General features: G+C 41.5%; 1 long non-coding RNA gene across 1 annotated transcript in view; it reads left to right on the plus strand.

Moving 5' to 3' along the window:
- The window catches only part of LOC121099056, a 284,189-nt gene extending 269,129 nt beyond the window's left edge, over positions 1-15,060 (plus strand). The window contains exon 3 of the long non-coding RNA XR_005831411.1: positions 14,820-15,060. This is a non-coding gene — a long non-coding RNA (uncharacterized LOC121099056). The remainder of the gene's footprint in view (positions 1-14,819) is intronic.
- Positions 15,061-25,049: the final 9,989 nt, after the last annotated feature.

The following is a 25,049-nucleotide window of genomic DNA, read 5'->3' on the forward strand; positions in this document are numbered from 1 at the left end:
GAAAACTTGTACAAAATCATATTTGGAGCAGTTTCATTCAACGTAAAGGAAGAGACCAGCTCAAAAAAAGAGAGCTACTGATCTATTTATGCAGATTCAAAGTACTCTGGGATGGTACTGATGAAGATACCCTGAGGATTGACGCATATTCAGAATAAATGTGGAACATCGACAGTAAATATAAATATATAGGATCCTTATACTGCTTTGCATGATAGTTAAATTCAGTCTTTCAAAGATGTAAATTTGTGATGATGTGTGAGCAGACTTCCTCAAATCTCTAAAGATTCCTGGGTATATAACAAGTGCAACTGTTTAGTAGCAACTGCCATAAATGCCTTCTTTCTAACATCTGATGACAGATTTTGTAAATTGAATAAGCATTTCAAAGATAGAAAAGTGGTGGCAGGTATCCTTCTGTTAGAGAAGTACCTACTGACTATGATGGGGACTTCATGTACGGCACAGCACAAACCACGTTACGTAAGATGACACAGCTTTATAGCAATTACTGGCATACGAGTTGCTTCTTAAAATAGAAAACACAGAAAGGCTTACTTTAACCAAAGCTGGAATTGCACACCCAAAATCTTTCAATTTATTAACAATGCAGCACGATTGCAACAGCATGGACTTGGCCAGCATACAGGTTTCTAAACAAGCTGTTAATATATTTATCAAGATTGCATTATGATTTATTATTAATTCATTTCCTACGTGGCTGAATCAATATTCAAAGTCTAAACTTAAAAACCCCTGTTAATTATGCAGGAAGATGAATGATCTTATAGGTTAGCTTTGTGAAAACCAGTTGCACCATCTGTCAGAGATTAATTAAGAAAAGATTGATAAGCACAAACGAATTTGTCACACTTATTAAAGAAAAATGACTTGGCTGATGAAAATTATTTTCTAATGAATATACATAATAAATATGACTGTAACCTCTTGAACTAGGCATGAAACCTCAATTCAAAAATAAGGGAAGAGACAGAAGTATGGTTTCAGAGCTTTGGTTGATTATCATGTATGCCAAGTCAGGAAAACATACTAGAGAAGATTCTTCTTGAAACTGTTTAACTTGCATTGTATTTTCTTAGTAAAGTCCACAGTTCTTCCAGGTTTTTTTTCACAATATTCTTTCCAACAAATCCATCAGTAACTGATCAGCTACTTGCATGTGTACAGAAATAAAACGACTGTTAGCTTTTAAAAAATAAGTCAGAGGAACCATTCAGAGACACAGGGTGCTAAACATAAAATTTTGCTTGGACCCTTTAAAAAACAATGTAGGTAACATTCAGAAACCAAGGACAGAAACTTGCACTGAGGTTCATGTTAAGATAATCAGGCTGTTCTCTCTAAAACAGGACTGGAAATTTTGCTTTATCTTTTTTTATGTAGTTATTCATTATTACTTAAAATTCCCATTGCATTAGCCCCTAGCAAATCTGTCCGCTCTTACACATAATTGTTTAGATCAATTCAGTGATAAAGGTTTTTCTAACAATCACATGAAAGATCTTAAATTATGTTCTCAATTTCATACAAATTCATCTTCCAACTTCTAATTTTCCACTGGCTTAATTTTGGGGCATTTGCTTTACACAATAGGCATTCTGAAATCTTATATCCCACACTGCTTTAAAGACCTGACAAAAAAACCACTATCCCCACCCTGTCTTGTGTTCCATTTTCTTCAGAAAATGCAGTTTGAGGTGTGTATTGTGCTGAACGCCTGCGAGGGCAACAGCTGGGGAGGCACATCAGCACTGACTGCTCTAGGTGTTTCGAGGAACTGAAGTACAAGTAGGTAATATATGTGACTAGAAACAGATACTGCAGAAGACGTGTTGATAAGGCCATCACACCTGACTCTTGCTGCAGACCTGAGCATCAAACATGCGCAGGTTCCCCAAGCCCCCACAGCCTGACGGAGCATCAGGGTTACTCTTGGAACAGTGTGTGACATCATTTCTTTAAAAATACTGGAGGGGTGAGTATTTTTTTTTCAAATTGCCTTTTCCAAACTATTTGCTTTCATGGTCTGTTTCTCTTTGTTGCATCTTCTGGACAGCAGTACTGACATACTGCAAATAGTTACACTTAATGACAATGCCTATGACCTGCCACATGGCTCTGCAAAGCACAAACTGCCTTTCCACACTGTCCTCTTTAATTAGCACTGCCACTGCTGTTCAGCAGTCATAAGATGAGCAGTATCAACAGGAAAAGCAAGGGCAACATTTCTGTTGAGTTAATTGAAAATGTCTCACGGTTACTGTGAAATAACATTTGCAAAACACTTCAAGGCCTTTCAACAGGAATTTTTCTTTAATTCCCATCTATAAACTAACTTAAACAATTCACCTCCACTGGCTCTTATATGTTGTGCAGCAAATTTGGGGCTGCAGCAACAACAGGTTTCTGATACAAGTTTCCAAGCAACTGGAATTTGGCCATAAGAAAAAGCGAAAAGGAGCGCTCTGTACACCCATATATGCAGTGGGATGATCAGAAAGCCCAAGAGCCAGAGGTAGCTCAAGTGGGAAAAACAGAAATAAATTAATGTAAGAAGGGGGGGGGGGGGGGGGGGGGGGGGGGGGGATGTGCACAAAAAGAACACAAGGCTCTTTTGTAGGAAGGGAAAGGAAAGGAGTTTGTTTTGGTCATGTAATAATGAATTTTTTATGCACTCCGAGGCAAACATTAATGGTGAAACCTGTGATGGGCAACCCAGGCCAGCTGAGGCAGCATGAAAGAGAAGATGAGATCCTTTCTTGTCATCCTCAGAAGAATCACACTGCTTTCAGCCTCAGCGACCATTTACAGCAGTATTGGTAATAAGGTACAAATTGTCATCCTGTCGGCAATACTGCCAGCGCTCAAGTTAATGAAAGCCTAAACAACAGGAGGACCCTAAGTGATGTTAACGACAACATGTTCGCTCTGTCTTGCAAAGAGGTGATGCTCATTACTGCTCTTGATCTGGGGGGTGGTCTTGGAGAACACTGCATTAGCAAGCATGAGAACAGATGGGCGAGAAGAGAAAAAGAAATTGATTGTGGCTGCCTGAATTTTATACTGACTGTCCCCAGCACAGTTTAGGGCAACTTCAGGGGTTGCAATACAGTGAAGAATCTGACCTTTCTTTCCCCAAGTGCAAAAAAAAAATGAGGAACAGGGCTTCGCTTCACACAAACAGGACAGTTTGCTCTTTTCCTTCTGCCCACTTATTTTATGCAGCAGTCTGCTCTATTACCATTTTAATAATAATCAACCACCATCATTTTTTTTTCCTGCTAAGAAACAGAACCAATGAAGTCTGGCTCTTGTTTTGTCTGACCCTCGCGTCTCTGTTTTCTACCATCCCCATATTCTTTTCAGCTCTCTCCTGACAATTCCACCAGACTGAGACCAGTCTGAAGCTGCCCATGGATTAGCCCGGTTGTGAATTCTCTCTTCCTCAACAGCAGCACTAATGTACATCTCTCCAATCCCCCTTATTGCAAATTTTGAAATAAAACTAAAAAAAAAAAAGCAAAAAAATCCCCACCCAAACCCACAAAAAAAGATAAAAGATACTTACTCTTTTCTAATTAGGGTGCAACTGGCCCCCATTCAAAATTTATGAGGGTAATGGAGGAAACTTACAGACAAACTGCACCATCGTATAAAGTCTTCTTTCCCAGGGAAACCTGCTTAAAAACACTTACATAAAACATATCAGATTCACGTACCGGTGTGGACAGTGGTTGCTGTTTCTCCACAAAAACAGGGGTAGATGCTGGAAAGAGAATCTCATCAAAATGTAAAAGGCATACACATATTCAGTGCCAGTGATATTAAATCAAGGATGAATCCAAAGAGGAGGACAGTAAATTCAACAGGAAAAAACATTATTTTAGTAGGCAGAATACAAAGTTTATCCTCTGCTTTCAAAGTAGACTTGGAAAACTTTAGCAAAGAAGTCATATCAGACAGTACATTAGAGTTAACAGAAATCTGTCGGATGTCTCTGACACTAACGACAACTCAAGATCTGGTTTAAATGTTTCATCAACAATCACTTTGAGAAGCAGTCCAGGTAAGAACAAATCTTAGCAGTAGGACAGCAAGAAGGTCACAGTAACTTCACTACAGAGGTTTTAAACATTGATCAGTCTGATCCTTCAAATCAGTTCCTAGTGACCTGTGAGATACAGAGGTTAACATACAGCTAATTAAAACCTGTAACAGCCTTGACATATCTCAATAATCCATTGGGAGGAAGGGAAAAAAAATATTTCTTTTTTTGCAGAAAACAAAACAAGCTTAATTCAAGAATCAAACCAAACAAACCATTTACACAGTCCTCATTTTTCCTATCCTACCTAAAAAAAAATTCTGAGACTTAAAAATACTTTAGGTATTACATGTTTTGTTTATAATTTACAATCACATGTACACAGACTTAACTTCACTTTTGTAAAGGTGGTAATTTAAGAGAACTACTTATTTGAATAAAGCTAAACATAGCCATTAAAAACAGTTTCATGCCTCATGACTTGTCTCATTCTTTATGCTGCTCTGGAAGATGTTAAAAGGCCTTGCCTTTTGTGCTAATCTTTAAGTATGAGACTGCATTTAGTTGTATAGCTGCTATGCATGCACACTTACATCAGGTGTGTAGCGCTTTCCCTACCCACTGAGATCAGCTTAGACAGCGCAAAACTGAAATAGCACCATCGTAGACTTGAACATAGGTATTTTCTTATTGAAACCTGGTTCCCCTCTGACTTAGTTAAGATTTCTTTTTACTACCATCAATAGTCCATCACAGAAATCCAAGAGACTTGTGTTTGTTCTAAAAGTGCTTACCAAAACCAACTTGTCGTCCAGCTTTACCCCCACCACAAGCTTCAGAAATGTCCTTACAAGAGCTCTAGCCACTATATTCCCTTTGTAAGTTAAAGGCAGTCACAAGCTGCAAACATATACACAAGTCTCAGAGGAAGATATTGCTACAATTACTGCTAGGCAGAATTCCACCTTCTTCCTGACAAGTAATCAAACTGTGTTCAGTTACTCCACTATAATCATAATAAATACCAGTGGTCCAACCAACAACAGAAGAGTTTTCTCCAGACATTTTTCTCAATGGAACCCAGAAAAAAAAAAAGGAGGGAAAAAAAAACAACCACCAAAAAAAACCCCAAACATGTTGTATCATAAACAGCAATGAGAAACAAAATTTTGAAATATTTTTTTAAAATAAAATCTCATGTTTATTCTGATGTGCAGGTAATTACTGTAACAAATTTGAACTATGTCTTAGAAAAAGTAATGATAAATTTATAAAAAGTAAACTAGAGTGCCACAATTTAGTTGATACTTCCTTTGAAATAGTGCTAAATAGGTAAAGCTGCATTACCAACTGGTAATGAAGGCAGGAGCAGGATGCCACCCGCAGAAGTCTTATGTTTTTAGGACCACATATCTACATTATACATTTACCACCAGTAAAATTTGCACCAGTTGCCAGTCCAGTGTAAGCCACACACGTGCAGAGGGCTACCTACTGGAGGACCTAGCAGCCACATGGCAAGCAGGGCACTCTAGATTGTGCTCTGGTGCAAAACTTTAACTTCAGTTTAAGCATAAGAAGGACAGTTTCAAGTGTACCAGTGGTGCGATCTACTGCCTGCCACAACACAAATTCAGACCAAATAGAACACTAAAGCCAACAACACTCAGTGAAACCTAGATAAATTAGCAAAAAATAATCCTGCTAAAAGCTTGGACTCTGCCGAAAATGGTCAGGACTGCCAATTGCTTCTAAAATCAGCTAGGTTATAGAACAACCCAACCCAAAAATTAACCAAAGTCAGAATAAAACTCTGTGAATCTATGGACTTACTGTTGTATGAGAAAAACACTATTCCCCAAGCAGAGCCAGCAAACACCCTAAATGCAAGAGATTTACAGGCCTTGTCGTTTTTCTTTCTTTCTGCTGTCTTTCCAGCTTATGGGACCATGTTTTCATTCTTTCTGGTACTGCATGGTTTAAGCATACCTATTGATGAGGCCTCATGAAAAGCAATAGAAAGAATTGCTCCATATGCTTTGGGAGAGGAAAAAAAAGGAAGTCCAAGTTTCTGCCCTTTCAGAAAAGCACTATCTTCTCTTCAGCATCATCTGTGTGCAAAGACTCCTTTGAGAAACCTAAAAGCTTATGGAGTCCTTCAAAAAACAAAACAGTAACTCTACTTTGCTGGGATTCAAAGGCCTGACTTCAAGAAAGGTAGGTATTTTGAAGTTGAACTGACAGCATTTATCTTTCTCACAAATTATATAAATATATACATATATATATAAAATCCTCTTTTTCATTCTGTTCTGCTACTTTAATTTAGTGGAGAAAATTAAGCAGTAATTTCAGCCAGGTCCTGCTGTTCTATCCAAATCTATTTTCATTAAATTATTACTTCCAGCAGTGATAGAAATATTAATGATTTTTTTAAAGGGAGCGTTGTATTTAAATATTTCAAAACTATTGGTTTGTGTCAATGAGAAAGAAACATATTGACTGGAAGCTGCAGCTAATGCTGCCTTTTATAAGTCTCCTGTCAGGCAAAGAATGGCTCTCCATAGATTCCAATATGATGTAGAGCTCTGAAGTAAACACCTCTATTGCCAAGAGGCTCAAAGGGAACTGCCACCGCAATATCGTGGGCTGAATAGCAGGATTTTAGTTTATCTTCCCCACCATAGAAGCTGAGCAAAAAAGGAAGATGGGTTAGAAACCTTCAAGTAGAAAGTTGATTGATTTACTGAAATGCCAAAACCTCTAGATAAGCAAAACCGCTACACTGTAGTTTACAGGAAATTTCATTAGGTGACGGCACAGCAGAGACAGTGTTTGCATCCTGCTCTTACGGGCACCTCAGGACTCTTACTTCAGTGCAGAATTGCACATATGCACATGTTGCATGGCAATGCGCAAATTATAGAGCATTCTGGCTTCAGCGTCTGTGAAGTCTACAAGTACACTTTCAGCTACTTGGTATAAAAACAATATACTAATAATATATTATATATATTTATATGTTATTATTATAACAGCTGTATGTATGTTATAACAATAACAGCTACGATGGAAAATGTAAACATAAGGAAAAAAGTTACATTAGCATAGTCTAAGCATTCCTAACTGCATAATAGGAGAAGGAAAGATATAAATCAGCAACACATGATAACTGCCTGATTTCATTTCTTATTATGATTTATTCAGACTAACTTCTATGAGTTTTAGCCCGGTTTGCACAAGTTCAGCAAGCACTTTGGGAACTTACACATCATAGCGTACTTCACAACTTTTTTCAAATATTCTGACTTACAAGTCATTGGGACACCAACCCTTTCAAGAATCAGCAGAAACACATCAGAGAGAGTTCTGCCCTATGCCCAAGAACAGTCTCGTTGCTTACAAAAAGATGTTTTTATAGGGTTTATGCAACCACAGAGACTGCAGTAGTTCAGGTTTCTGCCATCACTCCCAAGATATGATACTGCTGATGTGCCCTGGCCATGTATATTCTGCCAAATGTAGTACTGCTTGTCACAGGGAAAAACTGCTTGTCTCACATGGTTTCAATCAAATCAGGATTGAAGCGGTTTACTGATTTATTAATTACATGTAATTACCAGCAATCAATGAACTATACATTCAGGATCAGGATCAGCAACACAAAGGAAAAAACCACAGGACTGGACTATTTCAAAATCTTGGTAAGTGTAAGTAAGTTTCCAGCTACCCTTCTACAAATAAATCCTAACAGTCCCTACCCTCACATGCAGAGACGTGAGTGCACGGTCACTCTGATGAGCATGACTCCTGACGCGCCCTCTCATGGGACACCCAGCCTCGCGTGTCCCACACTGCTCCCCACAGCACAGACCATTTTTGGGTTTCCTGCCACACACAGTGGGTACACATTCACATGCCCCATCCCAAGACCTGCTGTCTTCCAGGCTGTTTTGCCCAGGCTGAGCCATTAGAGGTACCCATGGCTACTTTCTCTCCATTTCACAGATGGAAGAATTCAAGTTTTGAAAGTTCTGATCTTAATTCATCAGAAAATGTTGTCTCCTGGGATTTTGGACCACTGGGACCAGAAAGGCCTCCCTCTCCACCCACAGGTAGGTGCTGCCAAGTAGGGCTCCCTCCTGCCCCAAAATAGGCAGGCTCCAGTCAGTGCTCCCTTTAGGAGAAACACCTCCAGGCTCTCCACCAGACACTTTCCCCTGCGCCTAAAATAGCAAAGTTCACAGAGAAGCATTTTTGGGGTCTGGAAATTTGAGTCTCCTCCAGACACCCATTTTCATGAAATTCATGAGAATCATCTTGGTTTGCAATTGAAACTGTGTGGACTGGCAGGGCTCAAATCAGTCACAGGGCTCAACAGCAACAAATACACATATGCACACACAAGGTATGACGCCACAGGGTTGGTTTCAGAGCAAGCCATAAAAACGCTAGAAGCAGCAGAGCATTTTGAGATTATAAAGGTTCAGGCAGGAAGGACATTGCTTTTCTAATAAGCAGGAACGCGGCAGCAAGTGTTACACCCCAGGTAGCCCCCCCACTGCCCATGCAGCAGTGTGCCATCTCCCAGGGACCCATCACAGAAATGCTGTACAGAGCTAAAGCTTGGAGCTGAGTTCTGGTACAAGTGTTAACACCAAGTACTTTCTAAGAGATACCTGTATGTCTTTTTGCAAAACAAACAGGAAATACAATTTGGAAAAACTTGCAATCACTTTAAAAACTAGTGGGCAGTAAATCTGCAGTTGCTCTTTGTGCAGATTTCCCCATGCTGTTGCACTTAGTAATACAAGCACCTGCAAAACTACTGCAAATATACATATTCCCTGCACATACCAGTTATAACAAAAAATCCTGCAATCTAGTAAGGATTTTTAATGGAGTTCATTCACAGTGAACTAATGGATTTGACAAATGAAATTCTGTTCACAGATCTCCAGGAACAATTGCTTTGATTACAAATTAAAGTAATTTGGTCACTTTCTATTCCTTGAATTCCTTTCCTATGCATTCTTCAAAATACATTTTTTAAACACTTCTTATCACTCTGGTTAATGCTTCAATTTCCTGCGCCTGAAGCCCACAGGAAGCAAAACAATAATAATTAAAATATATACTTGCCTGAATTTTTATTTAATATCATGCTCTGATTGTTTCCATTGTTTCATTGACAAATACTTTAAGAATATTCATTAAAAGGTTCAACAAACTTTGTAATGGATATATTACACACATCTGCCATTCCCCAAGGATATACCTTCTATTAGTCATACAGAATCCTGATCTCTGCTTTATGTGCCACCAACCACCTTATTTGTTGTTGAGCAAGCTGACATGGAGAGAGGACTTATGTCCAATTGAAGTTGCAGAAGGTCAGAAATCTCCAGGAGCTAGTTTCCTTCCAGAAAATCTCTATACAATCTGAGCTCAAAGTATAAGATAGCAAAACAGACCCAGAAATCAAACAAGCCTTAGGTTTTAAAGAGCCATCACATTTCTAACAAAGCGTGCCACTCAAGTAATAAGATGGTTTCTGGTTAAAGTTTTCAGAAGAATATCTGCTCAGCTGCTGGACACTTTCTGAAGAAGATTAAAATAAAACTTCATCCTCTGCTACAGGCTCTGGTTACCAGTTTCTGATTTATTATCCATTTATTTGGAGCAGAGGAATTGCCTCTAGTCCTCTTATTCTCATCCCAGCTGCCTACCCTCTCTATATATGTGGACGGCAGAAATGGCTCCATGTTCTTTCAGATGGGGCAATCTTTTTAACCTTGATGGGTTTAAGTGACAGGAAGAAAGCACTGCTGCAACAGAGAACAGTCTCTTTCTTGCCTTTATTGCTTTCCAGGACTGTAAATCTACCAACATCTAACCTAGTTTCTCCAACTTCTGGTTCAAAAAACCTCGTATTTGGTTTCAGATCACACTTTGACCTGGCAAAAAGAAACACACACAGCTCCAGACAAGCAATCCTGCTTTTACCTAACAAACAAAAATTAGGTTTTCAGTTAAGTTTTGTTTCACGTGGGCAGAGCTGTACACCTCAATATAACCTGCACTCTTGCATCCACAGAGCAAAAACATTTAGCTCTTCAAAGTGGAGCAAATAATAGTAAAATATTTCACTCAAGAGTTTTTGGAAATAGAAAATAAATGCAATAAAACAGAGGAAAACTCTAAGTGCCTGCACCCCTAAAATATCAGTGTAGTCCCCTGGCCTAAGAGTTGCAGGGAAGCAGCTCTCTGATAGCTGGCATCAGCAGTAGAAAGAGCGAGCAAGGTTCCCCGCTCAGGAAGCGAGGAGAAATTATCCTGTGTATTTGTATCTACCTTTGGAGTTGAGCCTCTTCATTAAAAATGCAGTTAAGTTTGTGTTCCTTGTTACACAGTGCAAGAAGAGAACTGTACTTGATTTCCCTGAAGTGAGACATCTTCCTGAGGAAAACCTGTTCCCAATGGCCTTACAACAGCACATACCTTGCAAGAAAGGAGAAATGAGAAATGTGCTGCCATTTTGCAGAGACAGGAATTTCAGTAGCCCCAATTATCCACCAAGTGTCTCTCCCCCCATCACAACGGCGGAAGGGAAGCAGGGAAGATGGCATCTCAGCCAGAGATGGGTGCTGGTCAAGTTCAGGGTTTTCACCGGAGGTGCAGAAGACAGCAACGGAGCTGAGGGTGTCCGTGTGAGGATCTTCCTTTTCTACTGCCCAGGCAGCAGAAAAGAAAGAGCTGAAAGACCAGTGCCATCAGACTGCAGCATTGCAGGCTTCACTCCGTGGCTCAGAGACAGCAGGGTGAGGCCACAGAGGCTGTCTCACCGTTGGAGGCACCGATGCAACACAACCAAGCACTGAAGCATGCTTCACAGTAGCCAAGCATAAGTTACCCTTAGCATCTGGAGGTGGACTTGCCAGGTGCATCTGGGATTTCACTGTCAACTGGTAATAAACAGCAAGTGAAGCTAATCAGGAAGGTGGGAAAGTGGTATGTCAAAAGGCACAGCACAGCCTTTCCTGCATGGGATAACACAAGCATCGTGCTGTGACAAAATTAATGATCTGTATCCATTCATTGTCCAGGAGTGAATTCCCATCTGCCTGGTAAATGCCGTGTCAGCATGCCCAAAGCGCATGCGGGCCACTAGACATCTGATCCAGAGCAACCCTGGAGTTACAGGGAGAGCGAGGTGTTACTTACTGTTGCAAATATAGCGCTGCTTTATTGCTGTTAACTCCGTGTGGCTTTCTCTCCATACGAACATTTTGTTTGCCTTCCCACAGCATCAGTACTCATGAGAAAAGAATATTTGCTTAGAGTTTTAGGACATTAACGGCATGAGCAAGGTCTCCAGGCAGATACCAACCAGTACGCTTTGAGAGGAGCCTTGAGGGTATCTGAACCTGGCTATTGCTTCCAACACCATCTGATGGGAATTTTACCGGTGTAACAGACTGCTTATTGTCCCAGCAACTTGAATTCATATTGAGTGCAATACTTCTCCTTACACTTGAATGTGTGGCGCTTTATATTTTCACTTGTGTCCATTGTGAAGGGATAACTTTAGGTACTAGTTGCCAATAGCTGGTCAATATCTCACTTGAGGAAACGCTGTATTCGTTTGTAAAATAATTCTGCCTTGCATTGAGATCCTGAGAAAAACTGCAATATGATGAAGCAATACGCTAAGTCTGTAATAAAGTACATTTTTTCGAAACCTTAGGTCACGTATTATCAATAAGCATTGCCATTTAGCTAAAGATGCCATTTCTCTGGAAGTTAGATAAAAAGTGATCAATAAGATCACTGCGGCAATAATATCCCTTGTGCTGATGAAATGAGAAAGTTTATTTTAAAGGTAAGTTGTAAATAGAAAACCAATTATTAAGCAGAGAAATCAAATTTTGCCTTGGACTGATAAAACCCTACAGCCATCAACATAGGGCACAAGCTTGATGAATGAACAATGCCATGCAAGTCAAGATGTAATAAATATTATTAATACAGTGTCACAGAAATTGGGTCGCTGCAGTCCCCTCTTGTTCCCTACTCACAAACTACCAGCAAACCTCTAGATCATTTTTAAGTTACAAAGGCAGCTAAGGAACCAATAAAACTCTGCATACAGCACTGTGGATATTTCATGAGATCGTGAGGAATAGCATCCAAAGTTCAAATCCTGCATCATAAAAGTGGTTAGGAAAGGGACAAACAGTCAGAGTTAGGTGTGATCAGCTGGGAGGCACAGCTGTAGAATGGCATGCAGGCAGACAACTATGCAGCAAAACAAAACAACAACAAAAATCAGCTCTTGTCACCAGAAAGGAGCAAGGTACGCCCTAACAGGAGTGTAACCACACAAAGTGTTTCAAACCATCTCCCATGCACCCCTCAGCCTGACAACAGTGACTACAGAAGCATGCAGAGCTATGATCTCATTCACACCATGGAGACATGGTGGAACAGCTCCTATGACTGGAGCGTTGGGATGGAAGGACACAAGCTCTTTAGGAAGGGCAAGCAGGGGAGAGGAGGACTAGTCAATCACCAGCTGGAGTGCATGGAGCTCTGCCTGGGGATGGATGAGGAGCCGACCAAGAGCTTATGGGTCAGGATCAAAGGGAGGACAGGGACAGGTGACATTATAGTGGGGTGGCTATGTATGTGGCTACAGGCCACCTGACCATGAAGACCAAGCAGGTGAGGCCCTCTATAGGAAAACAGGAGCAGCCTCACATTCACAAGCCCTGGTTTCATGGGAGACTTCAACCACCCCAATATCTGTTGGAGAAACAACACAGCAGGGCATAAGCAATCCAGGAGGTTCCTGGAATTCACTGATGATAACTCCCTTCTCCAAGGGATAGAGGAGCCAGTGAGGAGCGGTGCCATGCTGGACCTTGTTCTCACCAACAAGGAGGGGCTGGTGGAGAACGTGAAACTCAAGGGCAGCCTTGGCTGCAGTGATCATGAAACGGTGGAGTTCAAGATCCCTAGGGCAGCAAGGAGGGAGCACAGCAAGATCACTACCCTGGGCTTCAGGAGGGTTGACTTTGGTCTCTTCAGGGATCTGCTTGGTAGAATACCGTGGGATAAATCCCTGGAGGGAAGAGGGGCCCAAAAAAATGTTTAGAATTCAAGGATCACCTCCTCTGATCTCAGCACCGATGTGTCCCAGCAAAGAGGATGTTGGGCAAAAACACCAGAAGGCCTGCATGGGCTAACAGGGGGCTCCTGGGCAAACTCAAACACAAGAAGGAAGCCTACAGGGGGTGGAAGCAAGGACAGGTAGCCTGGGAGGAATACAGAGAAACTGTTTGAGCAGCCAGGGATCAGGTTAGGAGATCTAAAGCCCTGGTAACATTAAACCTGGCCAGGAATGTCAAGGGCACTAAGAAAAGCTTCTGTGGGTGATAAAAGGAAGACTAGGAGGCATGTGGGACATCCCAAGTAGGAAATGGGAGACCTGGTTACCTGGAACATGGAGAAGGCTGGGGTACTCAGTGACTTTTTTGCCTTGGTCTTCACCAACAAGTGCTCCAGCCACACCACCAAACCAGAAGACAAAGGCAGGGACTGGGAGAACAAAGAACCACCCACTGGAGGAGAAAATCAAGTCTGAGACCATCTAAGGAACCTGAAGCTGCACAAGTCCATGGGACCTCATGAGATGCATCCACAGGTCCTGAGGAAAGTGGCAGGTGAAGTAGCTAAGCCACTGTCCATCATAATTGAGAAGTCGTGGCAGTCTGGTGAAGTCACCACTGGCAGGAAAAGAGGAAACATAACCACCACCACCCATTTTTAAAAAGGGAGAAAAGGAAGACCCAGGAAACTACAGGCCAGTCAGTCTCACCTCTGTGCCTGGCAAGATCATGGAGCAGGCTCTCCTGGAGACTAGTCTAATGCACATGGGAAATAAGGCGGTGACTGGTGACAGCCAACATGGCTTCACTAAGGGCAAATTGTGCCTGACAAATTTGGTGGCCTTCTACGACAGGGTTACAGCATTGGCAGGTCAGGGAGAGCAACTGCCATCATCTATCTGGACTCGTGCAAAGCTTTGAAACTGTCCCACACAACATCCTTGCCTCAAAACCGGGGAGATATGGATCTGACAGGTGGAGCACTTGGTGGATGAGGGATCAGCTGGATGGTCACACTCACAGAGTTCTGGTCAAAAGCTCAACAACCAAGAGGAGAGCAGTGACGAGCAGCATTCCTCAGGGATCTGTACGGGGTCTGGTGCTGTTCAACATTTGTCAGCAACATGGACAGTGGGATCGAGTGCACCCTCAGCCAGTTTGCCAACACCAAGCTGAGTGGTGCAGTCGACACACTGGAGGGAAGGGCTGCCATCCAGAGAGGCCTTGCAGGATTCAGAGGTGAGCCAATATGAACCTCATGAATTTCAACAAGGCCAAGTGCAAGGTCCTGCATGTGGGTCAGAGTAATCCTAAATACAGGGTGGGTGGAGAATGGATTGAGAGCAGCCTTGAGGACAAGGACTTGCAGGTGTTGGTGGATGAAAAGCTCAACATGACCCAGCAATTTGGGTTTATAACCAAGAAAGCCAACAAAATCCTGGGCTGCATCAAAAGAAGCATGACCACAAGGTGATTCTCCCCCTCTGCTCCACTCTCATGAGAACCCACCTGCAGTCCTGTGTTCTGCTCTGAAGCCCCCAACACAAGAAGGACATGGACCTGGTGGAGTGAGTCCAGAGGAGGGCCTCAAAGACAATCAGAGGGCTGGACCACCTCTCCCATGAAGACAGGCTGAGAGAGTTGGGGTTGTTCAGCCTGAAGAAGAGATGGCTTCATGGAGACCTCATAACAGCCTTCCAGTACCTAAAGGGGCCTACAAAAAAGCTGGAGAGGGGCTTTTTACAGGGGCATGTAGGGATAGGTCAAGGGGGAATGGCTTTAAACTGAAAGAGAGTAGAATTAGATTAGATATTAGGAAAAGATTCTTTACTATGAGTGGGGTGAGGCACTGGCACAGGTTTCCCAGAGAAGCTGCAGATGCCCCATCCCTGGAAGTGTTCAGGGCCAGGCTGGACAGAGTTTTGAGCAACCTAGTCTGGTGGGAGGTGTCCCTGCCCACGGCAAGGGGTTGGAACTAGATCATCTTTAAGGTCCCTTCCAACCCAAACCATTCTATGATTCTGTGCTTTTCCCCTACCACTTAGATAGTGGCCAGCACAATCAGAACAGCAGGCTCCATTGCTAAGCCAGTTTAGCTGGTAATCAACAGCAGAACATCTTCCATAGTAGAGTTACATATTAAAAACTCGGCTTGAAACCACTCTAACACCAGTTAATAATTAATTGGTACATAAATCAACATTTTGAAACAAGGGCTGCAAAGCTGCACAAGTAAGTTATTACAAGAGAACGCTATGTGCTGTCATCACCTGAAAACAAGACTTGTAGGGCATCATCATATATCAAGTGAAAGGAGCTGTAGGACAAAGACCAGACCAAGTGGCCAGACAGCCTGGAGGCAAGTGAGTAAGCTAGGCTCACCAAGCAGTCTGCTAAAGCAAAGCAACATCACTTTCAGTGAATTACACATCTGAAAATGCTGCACACTTAAACATCTGCCTGACAGATAACCTGCAGGCTGACCAAAGTCCCAGGAAATTTTCTGTGACTTCAGTACAATCTGCCCCTAATTCTCACTGAATTTAAAAGAACACTTAGTATCCTTTCAATGCAACCTTGGAATAGAATTGGAGTAGAAGGGGTCTTATTTAAGGCTTGAGTCAAATCACAAGAAAACTAGTTGTCCAAGAAGGAACACATCTACCAAAGAAGTAAAGACACACTGAAACAGAACCACACAGCATTTTTATATATCCCTTATAAACCAGACCTTGATCCCATTTCAAAGCTTCTAGACTCTTCTGGAATTTGAGTGAATAAACAATTACAACAACTGCCAAAGCCTTCAATAAATCACAGCACTCCATCAATTGTAACGGGTGTAGTCCATCACTTTAAAACCGACATGAGACATACAAAAGGCACAAGGATAAACCATCACTCCAAGAAATAAATTTTAATCCCTCTTCCTATTCAAACAGGGGGCAAGAAGGTTAGGTACAAGAAGTCACATAAATTAAACAGAGGAGGGTGGGGAAGGGAACAAGATCACTACATTCCTGGCCTCGAAAGCTAAAGGCAGTGCTATGATTAAATAATTAAACTGTCTCACCTTGTGCAGTCAAGCTAAATTTCAACAGGAGCAATTAATCTTCATGTGGTCTTTTATACCCTGCCCTATCTGTACTTTCAGCCAAAGTAAAACATTTCCTCATGTTGCCTCTTTCTTTCCGAAAGGTATAAATATATGAGGAAAGAATAACTTCTCATTTAAATTAAATCAATGCCATTTACTAGCTTTCTATTCAAACATAAAGGCTTGTCCTTGTGAGAATTTTCACACACATTTGTGGAGCTCAATGCAGGATGAGAAATAGTTTGCTTTTCCTGAAAAAGCATTCAACATTTCAGAATATTTCCTATATCACAACATGACAAGCCTTAACCTCTGGAATTTTTTCCCTAAACAAAAAAAAAAGCAGGCGACTATCAATAGTCCAGAGTTCAAGGTTTCACTTGTCATGTGGGATACCAGATCCAAGCCCCCTTGTTGAATTGGGTAGACCATGGGTTCCAACCTTGGTCTCAGCCAAGATGGTATTTTCTTTCTCATATGTTATTTCCAGCCTAAGAAACTCGTCCCAGTCCAAGACATACTGGAAAAAAAAAAAAAAAAGCTTTGGCTTTCTAGACTTAAAGTCTTTTTGAAGAAAATCTGTTCTGCCAAGCTCCTGCTTGACTCTGATTAAGCTACAGGAACCGATGCCCCAAAAACACAACATGCTGGACAACAAACAGACAGATTATCACAAATCCCAAGGGCTTGTCCCACTGCCATTCCCATAGCACCAGCAAGTCCTGCTTTGTATTCACTCTCCTGCATTAGGCAAAAGAGGCACTGACATGAAACAGCCTGGGGCAAGCCACGGGTTCAAAATCACATGCTAAGGGAGGCGTATCACATAGGAAGGGAACTGTACTGAACCTCAGCTGCAATACCAAGGCAAACTTCATGCAAAAGTAGCTTTGAACATCAGCGTTTGGACCTGACTGGATTACAAATACTTTGATCACTGCTCTGTGAAGCGCCACAGCTTCCTGTCACATACGCCCACTTACAGAGTCTTGAGAAGATCTTTTGGACCATGGATGGTACTAACAGAAAGTGAATAACAAAGAACTTATAGGAAAAGGTTGCATATATATTGCACCAGCCAGCAGCAGCCTGCCAGAACACAGGGCAAACTGCTGCAAGCTACCACACACTAATCTATCTAACCTGGCTTTGAAGTTGCATGTTTGCTTTCCCTCGCTGAAGATACAACTCACATTTGAATGAGATGAGGTCAACTAAGAGTAGCAGCAACAGAAAAGATGGGAGGAAAGAAAGAGAAGGAAAGAAAAGAAGGGCTTTCAGAACCCCCTCCTCCTCCCTGCAGCCTTGAACCATTGCTTATACAGCTCTCATCAGGCACAGCTGGACTTAGAGGCTTCTCAGGCTGCTCTTTTTAAGAGGCAACTTGCAGGCAAAGCATGCTTTCAATTTAATCTTTTAGCAGTTGTTTTAAATGAATACGCCAGGTGGCTGTTTAGAAACAGAAAAGGTGAGGAGGAAATGGATAAGCAAGGAATAACAGGAGATCACAGGGAAGAAGGGGGAAAACTAGTAGTTTTCCATTTCAGGAGGTTATCAATTGTCTGGTATAGCATATCCTGGAATATCTTAATGCTTTAGTACTATATTTCACAAATTTTCAGAGGGAAAACATAATATTATATAAAAACAAAATAAATGAAAAGAAAAAAACAAACAAACAAAAAAACCCACACCTTTTTCTCTACTCCCCTAGCCCCCATCATGACCAGTATTCTAGGTTAGTGTTGCTTTTGCTTTTTTCATTGGGCTTTTCTTTCTCATTCGTTTTGTCCCTGTACCCCTGCCCCCTACACATACTTCTTTTATTTGATTTTACTCACTTTTTCATTTTTTCCATTAATGAAGGAGTAAAGAGCAAGCCTCCTCTCATTCAAAGTGCAATGCTGCCCTCCAGAGCTCTCGGGAAGAAAATTACTTCAGCAAGCATGAAACCATCTAAGAGTAAACTGCAGTCATACAGATGAGATTACTGAATCTAGTCTCATATTTATTCTCTGGATTGAAAACCAGTCTGCATGGACACGTTATCTGGCTTAGCCTGGTTTACTGACAATCATTTTGCCAGCTCATCCACCTATACAATCTGTGCACCGACTGCAAAACAAACAAGGGACTGTTCTCCTGTGTAAGATTATGGAAAAATTCCAACTAATAAATGAAGCCATTGCTTCTTAAAGTCACTCAAAATAAGGAATGATAACTTTTCAAATCCTGATTGGAAGGCTCATTCAGAAGAGACTTACTGAGCAGAAGCTCCAGAAGAATTAGTGTTTGGGTCTGACAGGAGTTCAGCTACCAAAAAAAAAAACCCAAACCAGTATTTGATTTTAGATTTTTCTTTAATCTTAGTCCTGGGAATAGATCTTTCTATTGACAATTCTGAAAATTATAGTGCTGTATCATAGCATATCAGGCATCTGTTTTCTACAAGGGACAAAATTTTAGCTATAATTGGAGAATAAAATTACTCCAATGACTTATAATGAAAAAAATGCATGACTGGAACAATATTGTTAAAGTTCTGCCTGGAAGAGCTGCCTTGTTTATCACCTGCAAAACCATAATGTACAACTTGCGAAGAGCTTTCATCTTCTGTAACACCAGGTTTCAAGTCAGCAATTTTCACTAACTTAAAAAATGCATCATCACAAAAAGCAGACCTCCTCTCCTTTTTATTAATATCACTTCCTAATAGCTTCTAGGAGGTAAAAAGCAACAGTAACAACAAATAACATGATTTCCAAGTTGTTTTCTCTCACCTCCGAAGCCTGATGCAAAAAGTCTAGAGAGGATGTTAAATGTCAATATACAGACGTGGATTTCAACATCCTGCAGGGAAGTCAGAGCATGATGGTGAGCAGCCATTACAGCTTAGAAGGCTACATCAAAATTCATTGTTGGGATTTACCTGCACTCTTGCAAAGCTCAGAACTATTCTAGCACAGGAAGACAAAAGGAAAGCAAGGGGAGGGCTGGTTCAGGGCTGCCACATAGGAAAAGAAAAGAAGAAAACAAACCCTAAAAAATTCATACAGCTGGTTCAAATTTATTTTTCATTCTGACCAAACAGGGTAAAATAGCTGCCTTCCTCCCTGTGACACCACCAACCCCAGAGCTTGTTATTTAGTTCTTCCATCAATGTGCAGATGTTCTTAACTCCTTTACACTCAAGCTGTGATGGGTCAGACCCTCACTGGTACAGATCAGCTCACCAACAGAAACACACCATGGTTGTAACAGGTGGGAATATGGCCCTGTTTATTTCACCAAAGAAAGCTGCAGTGCCAGGCAAGCACAGCTCCCTAATGCTTTGAACTAAGCGCATCTAGGTCATTGTTGCCATTCCCAGCAAAAGTGTTCAACCCTTGCAGACATACAGCTCTTCAGATACAGGGACAAGAGAGGCAGGCAGGAAGCCTCAGAGGTCAAACGTCATGACACAAGGATGCTGTGTCACGACACAGAGATTCTAAGGGGTGATCTGAACCTTTCTGAAGCGGAAGCCCTAGAAACAAACCCAAGACCAGATCTGCAGTTTGAATCCAGCCTAAGCATTTTATAATTCACGCACTTACTGCTGAATTTAAGTACCAGGGAGGATAAGTGAGAAGCCTGGGAAGTGCCCCATTTCACCAGGCACAGTCAGAGGAGCAGAGACCTTCCTCCACCCAGCAGCATGTCAGCAGGTTGAGCATGGTGCTGGGAGCAGTCCCCTTCCAATTGCTGCACTACCTGGTGACCCAGGGTTAATTGCTCTGCACTTTGCAGTTCCATTTTCCAGTCTTCAAATACTGAGAAAAATGCTTATTAATACTTATACAGCCTCTGAAATGTGCTGAGATGATCTCTGAAAGAAAACCATTAAATAAGTAGACCTGGAAGACAAACAGAAAGAACAGGATGTGTCTTGATTGTTGATTATCTATTGAAGAACACAAAGTTTCTGCTAAATTTTTACTCAGACACGTTTGCCAAATTTTAAGTGTTTGTCACACCATAATTTACCTCCCTTCTGCCATCCAGTCACTTATCTCTTGCATTATAGACTAGATATTTGACTCTGTGTATCTGCATACTTTTTAGGTGCTATAACTAATTACAGTCTAGAAATACATGCAATCAATTTTAATGGAGAGATTTTAGTTAAAATTACAGGAATATATTTTACCCACAACTTTGAGAAATGGAACAAAGCTGATGGGTCTGTGAATATCTTTTAATAACTGCAACACTAAAGTTTGGACACCACCATTTTTTCCCCATCATATTTCTTTCCATTTTTACTTAATTTAGGGGTTTTGCTTAGTTAGTGCAATTTTTTTATATCTCTCTTGCCCAATTTCAGGTGTTTCTGTTAGCTATAAAACCTTAAAAGAAATACTGTTTGGCTACATTTGCTAGCTGTAAAACTACAAATCATGAATATACACCAAGAGTATCATACTTAGTGTAAAGGGACAAGAATTCAATTAAAGTATTTGCCATATTCCAACCTAGACTCCACTGAGAACAACAGTTGGAGTTGAAAAATAGATGACAGCTTTTTTAATTATTATTATCTGTTTTAAAGACCAATTTTCCAGATTGTCTCCAGATGGTGGAATTTTAAAGCCAATTTACCTATTCCCTTCACTGAGAGTTTTGCAGTGGTTTTCTTCAGAAAGCTCTACTATTTATAAAATTATAAACTGCTTCCAGTAGGAATAATCCAGTCAGAAGAAATGCTTGTTTATTTAAATTGTATTATGTTAGATGATTATGGTCCAATCTTGTTACCCTCTCTGCATTAATGGATTCTGAAGTGTTGCTAGCAGTGCTTGGGCCTCATCCAGTTTTCCTTGTGGCTCTTCATTTCACATAAAACATTAGCAGTGATTTGGCTGGCCTTTTCTTAAATGAAAACCTTTTTTTAAAATTATTGAATAAAATAAATGCCATTTTTCCGTACAAAGTTTAAGTAGTACCCTAAAGCCCTAGCTATGTGAAAAGCCCATATTTCAAAACTAAAACTGTGGCTAAAACTCTTTAAAAACATCTCTTCCATAAGACACATCCAGCTTTCCAAGAACACATTGGGCTGCACCTTGTGACCTCATGGTCCCTCGGCTGGTGCGGGTGTGCTCCCCAGAATAAGTACAAATAGGTGAGGTGCTGGGGATCTGTAGTCAGAAAATCTAAATTGTCTGGAAGATGACACAGCAAATGAATAGCACTGCCTCTTGTCCTTCCACTCTGCACCCAGAGACCCTGGCCTTCTCTTGCCTATAAACCTCTGCCAGGTAGTAGAGGACTAGAGTGAGATACCCCCAGGGCTTTGGATCAAGCACTGTTGGGACCTACAGCCTGGGAGCATCACCGGGGCCACAGCTCACCCCAGCTCACATGATAAGCACACACTGCAGCCAGAAAAAAGCATAGAGGCAGGAGAGACCGTGACAACAGCTTTGCACTGATTGTTCACATTTATCCAGAGTTATGATGTTCATCTCTTGTAGCAGAGCAGCAACAGCAGCAAACTGGCACCTTCAGAAATAATGTTGGTAAGCATACCTGAAGGACCACCATGCAGGAGAAGTTACCAAGGACTAAAATAGCACAACACAAGGACAATTAGACACCTTCACAACGACTAAAAGTAATGAATGTGGTAGGAGGTAACCAAGTGGAGTTAACCATTAACAAATCTCTCCTTTCTTCTCAAAACCTCGGTAAAGCAGCAGTGGTTGGGGCAGGTGACAGTTTGCCTTTGCAAGGCATGACAAAAACAGAATGAGAAAGACAACATAAAAGACCAGAGGTGGCAGCCTGAAATGATGTGGGATCAGTGTGTGTTATAAAAGCATAAAGCTTTGTATTGCCAGGGTTTCAAGATTCAGCATTTCTAGCGTCCATAAATCAGCAACATGCACAGTCAGAAGCCAAGCAGGGTTGTGAGTGGTGAAACAAAGCATGGCCCCAACAGGAGCAATGTGACATGTGGCAGCGAAGGAGATCCTTTTTGCACAGGCATTCCCTGCTGGAGAAACAAAACAAAATGAAACACCTTGGCTTAGAAAGGCACCACCTCATTCTGTCCCTGATAAAATCCTACCAATGCACAAGAGCAGCCTTTTGATCAGAAATACAGACATTGTTTTTGAGAATTAACGCAGCCTATTTGGAAACCTTCTTGTCTAGGGAAACTTCCACTTGCAACACTTATTTTATTTTCCCAGGGGAGAGGCTGAAGCTGGTCTGTAAGGATGGGCACAGGGAAGAAAACAGGGCTGGGTGAGAGCGAGCAAAATGAATAGGAGGCAATACTACAAACAAATCATCCATCTTTTTGGCTCTGCTCTGCCAGCAGCAATAATGCAATGCAAAAGCCTTATGTCCTGCACAACCTGCCAAGTACAAAATCAGCACAGCACATCCTCTCTGTCACTGAGATGCAGGAAGAGATAAATTTCTTGAATCTATCTGAACAATAAGTAGATGATGTAGTGTCAATCCCATTAGGAATAAGAGAAAGAAATCATTCACTCATCCCTCTGGAGCTGCCAAAGCCAAAGGGGGGGGGGGGGGGGGGGGGGGCAGGTATTACGTTTTTTTCTCCTTAAGAATAAAATGCATTCTTCATCGATGTGATAGAAAAGAAAAGAAAAAAAAAAGTGTCTTACACTGAAGGCCTGTTGATCATTAGTAACCTGAGGCCAGCCCAAAACTGCTGGCCTTGGAACAAAAATGGTTTAGCAGATCCTTGTCCTGGCTTGAGCCAAGTGTATGACACCAGGGTTTGAGACAAACAGCAGAGGTTGTCTTTCTGGAAGAGGAGAAACACTAACTCAGAGGCCGAAGGCCAGCATAGAGAACTTAGGTTATAACAACAGAAAAACAGATTAGAAGAAAAACCCATCCCACAGTAAATGAGCTTGTCTGTCCCCTGAAACCATAAAAGGAAATCTTCTATACCACATTTGCGGGTGCAACAGCTTAAATATCTAAATTGGTATCCCTAAACTGTATCACCATTTCCTGATGCTCACTGCAGCCCTAGCTGCAGCTGGCACCACTGCATCACAACTCCTTTGCCTTTCCCCCTTTTCCCCCTTCAAAGGCCATTATCACACCCCCAGCTGCCCAGAGCCATGCCAGGAACTGGTGCCCGTTCTCAGTCAGTCCCTTCAGGCAACACATAGTGGCATTTCAATGGGGACCGCATCAGCCCTCCTTGGCAGAAACAAGTGCTCTCCTGGCACCCACAGACCCTGCAAGTGAAAGCCTCTGGGTGAAAACAGGCAGCAAGGGGGGATCTAAGAGGGATCTTGTAGTCAGTGCAATTAGAATAAAGTCCAGTTTAAGAGCCAAGTGTTTAGAACAGCACTCAAAACACTCAAAAAAAAAAAAATCTGTTTTCTTTCTTTTTTTTTAAATTAAAAGAGAAAAGAGACCATCTTTTTTCAAAATCTTCCTCTTATTTGCAGAAAAACTTCAGACCAAGGGAATGTATGTTTTTTTAAGAAAAAATTAAAAAATATCGTTACCCCTATCATCCAAGGGAAAGCCATTAGGAGTTTCAATTAGCGAGTGTTGTTTCACTACAGGCAGGAGTTCCTTATAACGGAAAGATGATTATTTATCTAAATCCCGTAAAAGCACCCTCCTCTGTAGAACAAATTGCCTATGACCAAAGTAATTGGCTCAGATGTGAGAGATTTTCATTACATGCGGCACAGTTTGCGGCAGCTGGTGGTATCAGCAGAATCAATACATAAATAGACAATGTTTGAGAAGAAGCCCTCCCCAATCTACCCACATGGGTTGAACATCTCTAACTCCACTCATCTGCACATGTCCACCCTGCGTAGGACAAGTGCAGGGATAACCACAACCCCTGGACCCTTACCCCCCAGGCAAGGCCCTGCAGAAGCAGGAGGTGGGGAAGTGCAGGCACAGAGAAACAAAACCATGTCTTGCTCTGTCCACAACACTCCAGGTCTGTGTAGGTGAAGCCCAGGATCTGGGCTTCCATGTAAAGAAATGGATTGTGTGACTTGGTACTGAAACTATCCACCACTTTATTTTCCTCTGTTCCCTCTCTCCACCTATCCTATCTTCCTATCTCTACTTACTTTGATAGTTCAAGCAAGGTTTGGGTTTGTATCAGCTCTTTTAGACAGAAACATATACAATATACTTTTTTTTTTTACTTTTTTTTTTTTTTTCCATCTTGAAGGCTTGAGCCAAAACCAGTTGAAGTCAATTGAAAGACAACCAATGACTTCAATAGGTTTTGGCTTCAGCCCTAAATGCACACCACAGGCCAGACATGATGACTGGTTCTGTATCTGTCTCTAGGAAGCACTTAAAAATTGAAATGAGGAAAGGGAAGAAGAGAGCAAGTCTGTGTATATCACAGACTGTATGTTCAATTGGCTTCAATAAATTTCAGAAGCAGCACACATGCTGGGAGTTGTTTTCAATCAATAAATAACACAGAGGTTGAATTGTTCACCTGCCACCTCATTACTGCCCCCCAGCAGAGGTGGAATTATCTTTTAGCCTCAAGGTTACTTGCAAACTAAAAGTTACATTTACAGAAACATCTATTTGCCAGCCTTTTATTTTTTCCCTTTATTTCCATTACAGGCAGCAGCAGTATTTGACACCCACAAGGACCCTTCTCAGCAAGACATTATATATCACTCCATGGAAA

Source organism: Falco naumanni, chromosome 1, assembly GCF_017639655.2.
Source record: "Falco naumanni isolate bFalNau1 chromosome 1, bFalNau1.pat, whole genome shotgun sequence".
Taxonomy (NCBI): Eukaryota; Metazoa; Chordata; class Aves; order Falconiformes; family Falconidae; genus Falco; species Falco naumanni.